Raw genomic sequence first — 8739 nt, 5'->3', positions numbered from 1 at the left:
CAGACATATGCTCCTCTTGGTTCCATGTCAGGTGAGGCCACTCCCCAAGGGTCAGTTGATTCTGAATTTTCTTAAGGAAAAACAGATGTTCCCCTCACCAGAGTAAGATTACAGGTGTTGGCCTTGAGTGGTGTCTCCCAAAGGCCGATGTGTTAGATGCTTGGTGCCCAGGCAGGTGCTATTAGAGTGCCATACACCTTAAGGAGCAGGGGACCAGTGCAAGGCCCTTAGGTCATTAGAGTCTGCTGCGGGACTGGTGGGACACCAGTCCACTCTCTTTCTCTCTCTTGCTTCCTGACTGGTAAAATGAGTATTTTGATCTGCCACAGTCTTCTGCCATGATTACAAGAGGCCCAAAGCAATCATATCACCTGATCTTGGACTGGACTCTCTAGAGTCATGAGCCAAATAAATCTTCTGCCTTTATAACTTCATTGACTGAAGTGTTTTGTCATAGTGACAGAAAGCTGACTCACTGTTATTGGTGTGGCTTGTGCCAACACTACCTTAATGAAGGACTTGGCAGATGAACTTACTCTGGATCAAGGGAGAGATGATGGATGTCCAACACAGAAGCTTTTTCACAGAACACTATTTGTCTCTGGCAAAGGCTATACGATGGAACTGCAAACTCCAAGCTGGTTATTATCCCAGCTGGGGCTCATCACCAAGAGGGAGAAAACTCTAACGTGAGTATATTTAAAATCTTCATAATTCATGTTGCAAAATACAGTCCAAAAACTTCAAATTGCTTGTAGTTTTCCATCCAGTGAGTATCTTGATCTATGTGGCTTGAAAGATAAGTGGCTTTCCCAAAAACCATGTTCTGGAAGAGGTCATAGTCTAGATTTAGTCCAATTCCATTCTTGGAGTCCACCCACTAAGCCGTCCTGGGTGGGTCCTGGGGGGGTCCTGGGGGGTTATGGGTGTCTAGTGTGCTCGGGCCTCTGGGAGTGGAGTGAACGCTGTGGGTGTCTCACTGGAGAACCTGTATCTGGATTCAGGTGCAGAGAAGACATGCAGAGGTCTACATGCAGGTGATTGGCGGTGCTTCCGAGGGACACACTGAAAGGCCACTGGACTCTCTGTAGCAAATGTGACAGAAAGGTAACGCAGAATCAACTTCCACCACGATTAAGGGGCTCCACGGCTTAACCATGGAGAATGACGGCTTCCTTCAAGTTCCCGGCGTCTTGGGACAAAATGGAATCTCAGATGCACAAGTGACTCTGACTCCCGAGGAGGAGGCCTAAGGAAGAAGAGTGCGGATACATTTGGGGGATTTCCAAACCAGCTGCGATTTTAAAGCCCCCTAGAGCCGTCCACTTCCCTGTAGAAGCTGCAGGAGGATTTTAGCTGGGGTTGTGCACGTTGTCATTCTCACCTGATCTATGATTAAAGCAGTAATATTGAGATGGCCCAGGAATAAACATCAGTGTCCTCAAGTCAGAAATATGAACGCTCCATGAGACCCTCCAGCCACATGCTGATGCTGAAGGGAGCCTCTCCTTTGCAGCCCTGCACAGGTTAGTGTGAAATAGTCCACCCCTCCTGAGGCTCCCCGCCAACGCTGCATGTGCCCCAGCTGTCCTTCCCAGAGACCTGTGCTTGCTGTGTGCCTTCACCAAGGTGACCTTGTCCGAGTTTTCTCCACTGAGGCTCACGCTGGGATCCAACGTATCAATCCAACATGGCCTGTCTCGTGCAGAAGTCTCCTAAAGGATCTTCTCTTGTTTTTCACAGGCCTCACCAGTGTACATTTCCATATCACATAAGAACAAAGGTCCCACATATAAACAATACCATCAACTCTCCAAGTGTTGTGCCAACTAAAACACCAAATAAGGCTGAGTCGGAAGGAATACAGACATAGAAGGTAGGTTGGGACACCAGTGTTTGTTGAATTGCTATTACAGACTCCTCGATAAGCAATTTCCCCTACATGACATCGATGAGGGATGGACCTGAAAGGGCTTGTGAAGCTCTTGCCCAGGATCATTTATTAAGTCATGTGTACCTGAGCTTCTATGAAACAGTCATTGTCTGAAGGACATGAAAGGGACTCTGAGAACTGGAGAGACATATTTTGGATGAGTGAAAGAAAATACCAAAAAAATTAAGCCTTAGAATGTATTACATCAAGAAATGGGGTAGGCAGGCCTTTTGACTATTTTAAGAAAGACTGAGGACAAATTCCTGAAGATGGAGTCACCCAGTGGAAGCCATTAGGAGCGGGGAGAGAGTGCCTGCCCACTCACAGCAGGTGAGACAACAGCGTCCTCTGCTGGACTGCCCAAGTGCCGCACCAGTGCACTCTGCAGAAGGCAGGTAATTCTTTTAGAGGTCGTGGGAAAGCCAAAGGTTAAACAAGAAATGCAGTTTAGTTCTCTTTAGCTACAATCTAATTTTATAGCCTTCAAAATACATTACAAAGTTCACATTCTCCTGGGAGGTTTGGGGTTATTTCCATCCTGTGTTCCCATTTCCAGCATTTGGTTTTGCTAGAATTCTATAACCAGCTCCTGAAAGTAGGACACACTCTGACAAAACAAGGAACAGCCCTTGTTCCGGTAAGTGTATCACCTAAAGGCACAAGTAATGTAGGGAGGAAATGAAGTAGCTATGTAGCAGCACATGTATAAATGTAGTAATTATTTTTAGACCGGGGAACTTGGAACATAATTTCCTAGGAGAGAAAGTGAAAGATTAGCAGACGCTAACCGGAGGCCCATATCCAAGGGGTGGTGCTCACAGGATGAAGGCTGATTCTCTGGGACCGAGGAAGGTGTTCAAGCAGCACAGAATCAACCTCTCTGTTCCTCGAGGGGAACGTTGGCCCTGGGTCTAATTTCCCCCACTTCTGGGTACTGGTATCCATTGCCACTGCATGAGCACTTAAAGTCATGCCCACCCATGCTTTCATACTTACTGAGAGCAGGGCCCTCAGTATTGAAAGACCTTCGGGGTTCAATGGCACTAGTCACTGGTGTGAACTGCGGTGACAATGATGATAAATGTTCATATCCATAGCCTCTGCCTCGAGATTGGCGTCTTTCTTCAGTTTCGAGATCTGCTTGCCCATTTTTTAATTTTTTTTGTTTTTTGTACTAGAGATTGAACCCAGGGGCACTTAATCACTGAGCCGTATCCTTTTCCTTTTGAGACAGGGCCTCGCTAAATCACTGAGGCCGGCTTCCAGCTTGCCATCATTTTTCAGGCTGACCTTTTTCCAAACATGAGTTAGGTCAGGTCCCTGACATATCTTGCCTAAGGAGGCTCCGGGATTTCCTGCTGACCACTGAACTCCACTTTGCAAAGCCGGAGCTTGTTCGGGGAGCCCAGTTCCTCTCCTGTCACCCACAAGCCACACCAACACTCTGAGGTTCACCAGCTTCTCCCTGCACCGGGGCCCACTCAGCATCCACCCAAAGCAAGAAATCGTCCATTAGACACAACCATTACCTTGTGTTTCCAGGGCTCTCCTTTATTTATCTGCTTTAAAGAGCTGTGGTTTGGGACACCTATCTACTACATTCCAACTTTTCATTTGATGCATGGTTGTACCTTCCTGTTATTTAAGCTGCATGTTTTCTTACACATTTCCCTGTTGCTAGACGTTATGGCTGCTTCTGGTTATTATGACTTTTTATTTTCATTTCCAGCAACTTTAGTGAAAATGTTCATAAAAGTTATTCTTTTCTTCTTTTAATTATTTCCTTCGGATAGAAGTCTAGAAGTTGCATTTTAATAACTTAAAGGAGTATATATAATTTTATAGCTTCGATGTCCATTGCCAAATATCTTTCCAAAAGCATTCAACCAATGTATATTATTAGCAGTGATATATGAAAACGCACACCCACTCTTCATTGTGTGTCTCTCTTCTATCAGCCTGTAGACCCACATAAACTTAATTCAATTCAGCCAACACTTACACAAAACCAACCACTGACAAGGTCTTTTATGAGACCTGGAAATGCACAGGTAGATTAAAAAGGCCCTGAGCTCATGCTCAAGGAACTGCGGATAGTGTTGCCACTGGGTATTCCAGAGCCTCTGGAGGCAGCTGTCGTGCGCACACAGAGCCCACAGGTGTCTGCTGAACAGGGCATTAGGACAGGCCTGAGTGAGGATGCGTGTCCCTCTTCACGCGGTCCCCTCTGGAGAGTGCTGTGTTCACTCACCGGTACACTCCGTCAGGCCAGTCGTCCACGTCACTCTCCCCAAACACGTCAGCAGCTCTTCTCCGTACCTTCCCCAGAGGAGTCTACTGATTTGGAGCCAGGCACTATTTCTTTTCAAATTTTCAGATTTTTTTTTTTTTAAAGAAGTCATAAATCTCTTCCTAGACACCAGAAAAAGTACCCATGGAGAAGGAACACTGGAGCAAAATTAGGAATTTTGCTTCAGCCCTGAAACTGCCAGGAAATAAGCCAATAGGGGTGAGACATCTAACTAGCTTGTGTCGCCTAACGTGGACAGACGGACTCTCTCTCTCCACTCTGTGACTCTATGGAGCCAATCCCCAGGCACACACTGGCTCTGAGCAGGAAGCAGGTCTGGCTTCTCAGGTTCTCTACCGCCCCCTGCTGGCTCCACACTTGACCCAACTACAGAGTCCCCTTCCTTGTCCAGGTCCCACTAAACCCGCACCACCTCCAAAAAGTCTCTTCTGTAACCCAGAGGGCACTGATGTGCCCCAGTGCCTCTCATGGACAGTGTTAAACTCAGCCTTTTATGATGAACTCTTTAATTTGTGCCTCAATTGTTCCCTAGTTTTAGAGCTTATCTTCCACCATGGCTTCTCAGTGAACTCTACCCAGCCAATTTAAGCAGAGGACAACATTTTGTTTCATTCTACAGGACCCCCCAGGTTGTAGCCAGGGACCCATACAACATGGGTTCAAAGTTGATTGAAAACAACCAAAGGAGCCGGAACGTTCCATCATTTACATCACATAATTGAATATAGCAGTGAAATCACATGATTCTACTGTTCCACTCGATGAGGTTTCTTTAGAGAAATGTAGACACTCATATAAACATCATGAGGTCAGGAAAAGGGACATGTGCATCCGGCCATGGCGTTCCTTCGGGATGCTCTGTGGAAACTTCCACCCCCACCCACTTCCCACCAACCCCTGGATGCCTTCTGCCATAGCAGATTGGTTTGCCCTGTTCTGGAATTTCTTGCGCTCACCCTGCTCTGACCTTTGCTCCTGTGCTCCTTTCTTATTGCAGGGTAGCCCCATGAGGTGCTTTTCTGTTCAACTGTTGCTGGACATTGTGGTCCTTCCTAGGCCGCATCTGTCGTAAGGAGAGCAGCTGGCCACATTCACATGTCAGTCTTGCACTTTTGATCTCTCGTGGGTAGATTCCTGGGAGTGGAATTGCTGTCAACTGGTAAGGCTACATCTAACTATAGAAGAAACCAGTAAAACATTTCCCCAGAGTAGTTCATGCTCTCAGTTAGCAACAGATGGTAGATCCAGCTCTTCCACATCCTTGCCGAAGCCTGATATTGCAATGCTCTTTTAATTTTAGCCATTCAGTGACTGCTATTTTATTGTGGCCTTGCTTTGGATTTTCCAAGGACTGATGATTTTGAGCATTTATTGGTCATTCATATTGTTTCTATTCTGATGGACTTTCTTTCCCATTTTTTTTGGTTTGTCTGACTCCTCATTGTTTGTGAAAGCTCCTTATAAAATATGTATTTCAAGATTGTTTTCTCCCTGTTCTTTTTTTCTTTATAATTTTCTCAATGTGTCTTTCAAGAAGAAGCAAGAGTTTAAAATTTTAATGAAGTTTGATTTACCAATATTTTTCTTTGATGGCTGGTACTTACAGTTTCTGTCTAAAAAAAATCTTTTCTTATACCAAAGTCACAAATCTTGTCCTACCCTTTCTCCAAAAGTTTTAGGTTGTAGCCATTAGTTAAGATCTATAATCATTGAGCCATGTTTCTGTGTATGGTGTGAGGTAAGGACTGGGCTTTCTCTTTTTCATTTGAATATGTTGAAAACTACTTTTTTCCCCTCACTAAATTACCTTATAACTGTTGGTCAGCTTTTCATCATTGTGACCAGAATACCTGAAGAGGACAACTTAGAGAAGGAAAATGTATTCTGGGCTCAGTTTCAGAGGTCTCAGCCCATGGCTAGCCAACTCCATTGCTCTCAGCCTCTTGAGGCAGAACGTCATGGTGGAAGGGTGTAGCATAGGAGTGCTGCGCAGCTTAGGCAGCCAGGACACAGGGACGAGTCTAAGGCCAGTGATCTGCCTCCTTCAGCCACACCCACAGGCCTATGGTTACCACCCAGTGGTTTTCAAATTGTTAATCCATCCAGCAGATTAATCCTCTGATGAGGTCAGTTATCATGATCTAACCATTGCCTAAAAGCCCCACTTCTGACCCTGGCTGCATTGGGATCATGCTCTCAAAACATGAGCTCATGGGGACATTCCCAGATTCAAACCATTACCGTCTGCTGAAAATCAACTCACTGCCTACGTGTGGGTAGATGTCGAAGCTCTATTCTGTTCCAGTGATGCAGACATCTATCCCTTTACAATACTGCACTGTCCTGATACCTTATTTTAAATCATGAAAACCATGCATGACCTTTAGACCTTTTTCACTCTTGCTTATTGCTTTTTCAAAATTTGTTTGACAATACCAGGTCCTTTATATTTCCAACTAAGTTTTAATCAGCTTATAAATTTCAAATTTTAAAAATATTTTTAAATTTCATTCTTGATCATGTTGAACTGACAGATTAATTTTGAGAAAAATTGATATCTTCATATTGAATCCACCAATCCAGGAGCACGATATACTCTCTACTCATATAGGGTCTTCTTTAATCTCCCTCAGCATCATTTTGTATTTCTCAATGAAGATAAAAAGGTGCATTTATCAAATTAAGCAAATTGCTTTCGATTCCTAATTTCTGAACATTTTTACTACAATTAGGTGTGAATTTTGTAAACTGTCTCTTATGACTTTAATAAGATTATGTTTTTTCTCCCTTTCTTCCTTGATATAACAAATTACATTGATTGATCCTTTAATGCTAAACTAATCTTGCATACTTAAAATAAACTCACTTTGGTCACACTTTTCTTTATATATTTCCGTACTCAATTTGCTAATGTCTACTTAAGAATTTTTGTATTCGTGTTCCATGAAGGACATTCGTCTACAGTTTCCACATAGAGCTTTTACGCAGTTTTGAATCTTGGTGATGCTATGCATATGAAGTTACTTCACTTAATGTCTCATGCCAGGACCCCACTTTCATCCCTGATATTAGGAAGGTAGTTCTTCAATTTATTTTTAACTGATTACTGTAGCTCAAGTTTTGTCAACTTTCCATCTTTTCAAATCATCCATTTTGAATTTAATTCATTTCTAACTATTTTCAGCCATTTCCTATTTTGCTGGGTTTTACTGCTTAGCATTTCTTGTCTCTATTAAGTTTGGGTTTAATTTTTCTCTTCTATTTTGACATCATTAATTTTTAGAGCTGTTGTTTTCTAATATAGAAGTGTAAACTATACTTTTCCCTTAAGCTCTGTTTTAGATTCAAAACACGAATTTTATGTTATTATTTAACTTTATTCCATTAAAATATTTTCTGATTGCCGTTTGTATTTTCTTCTTTGACTCTAAATTATTTAAATGACAGCTGGTTAATTTTCAAATACTTGAGGATTTTTTCCATATTTTGTTATTGTTTTCATTTTAAGTCTGCAGTGGTCAGCTTGCGTACGTTCACGCATTCGTTTTTTAAAATTCTTTCCTCTGCATAGAATGTCTCTTCTGCTTCTGTGGGGTTCAGTGTCTACAGATTTCAGTCAGGTCCAGGCTGCTCAAGATGAATATGTCCTTTCTAATCTCCTCACTTTTTGTCCTGTCTACTTTTTTCTATCAATTCATGTCATTTTGTCATCCATATTTTTTCTGCAATTGCTATAAATGTCATAATTTTGTTGTAATTTTTTAATTAAAAGCAAATTATCCTTCAAGAAAATTAAAACCTAAAGAAATACATTTTTAAAGTATTTTCACACATCTTAACCAGCCCAGAGCTCTTGGTTTGTTTGTTAGGTCCAAGTTTCTATTTGTTATAATTTTTACTGCAGCTGAAGAAGTCTCTTTAGCATTTCACCCTGTGTGTGTGTTTGTGTGCTAGACAGGCACAGTCTCCACTGCATTTGATGTTATTTTTGCTTGAAAGTGTCTTTGTCTTGCCCTCATTTGTGAAGAATGGCTTTGGTGGATACAGTGTTCTATATAAACAGTCTTGGTTTTTTTTTTAGACCTTTAAAGATATTCCATTTTCCTCTGATTTGAATTATTTCTGAAAGGAAGTCAACAATAATTACCATTCACTTTGAAATTGTTCATGTAATAGATCTTTTTCTTCTCATTAAGACTTTCTGTTTTTTGCTTATTTTTAGCAACTTCATTCCAGCGTGCCTTGTTGTGGTTTCGTGATTTCCTGTGTGATGATCATTAAGCCTCCTGACCTCTAGGTTTATTTTTCTAATCTGCGCAGTTTAATGCTTATGATTTAAAGATCATATATTTTTTTCAGTTCCAGAATTTTCACTTGGTTGTTCCTTATGTTTTCCATTTTTCCCCCTCACTATTTTCACATTCTCCTTTAAATTTTGAGCCCTTTTATAATGGATGACGCTACAATCTTTGTTCCTACATTGGAACGTGGACTT

The 8739-nt window shown here is 42.1% G+C and overlaps 1 pseudogene; it reads left to right on the top strand.

Annotated features, from left to right (window-relative positions):
* Positions 1-480: 480 nt before the first annotated feature.
* LOC124097835 (L-lactate dehydrogenase A chain-like) lies at positions 481-1069 on the top strand (annotated as a pseudogene).
* Positions 1070-8739: the final 7670 nt, after the last annotated feature.

Source organism: Marmota monax, unplaced genomic scaffold, assembly GCF_021218885.2.
Source record: "Marmota monax isolate L192 unplaced genomic scaffold, Marmota_monax_Labrador192_F-V1.1 WCK01_AAM20220418_F8-fsc00141, whole genome shotgun sequence".
Lineage (NCBI taxonomy): Eukaryota > Metazoa > Chordata > Mammalia > Rodentia > Sciuridae > Marmota > Marmota monax.
The sequence above is the reverse complement of the archived record's forward strand: the minus strand, read 5'-3'. Positions and strand labels throughout refer to the sequence as shown.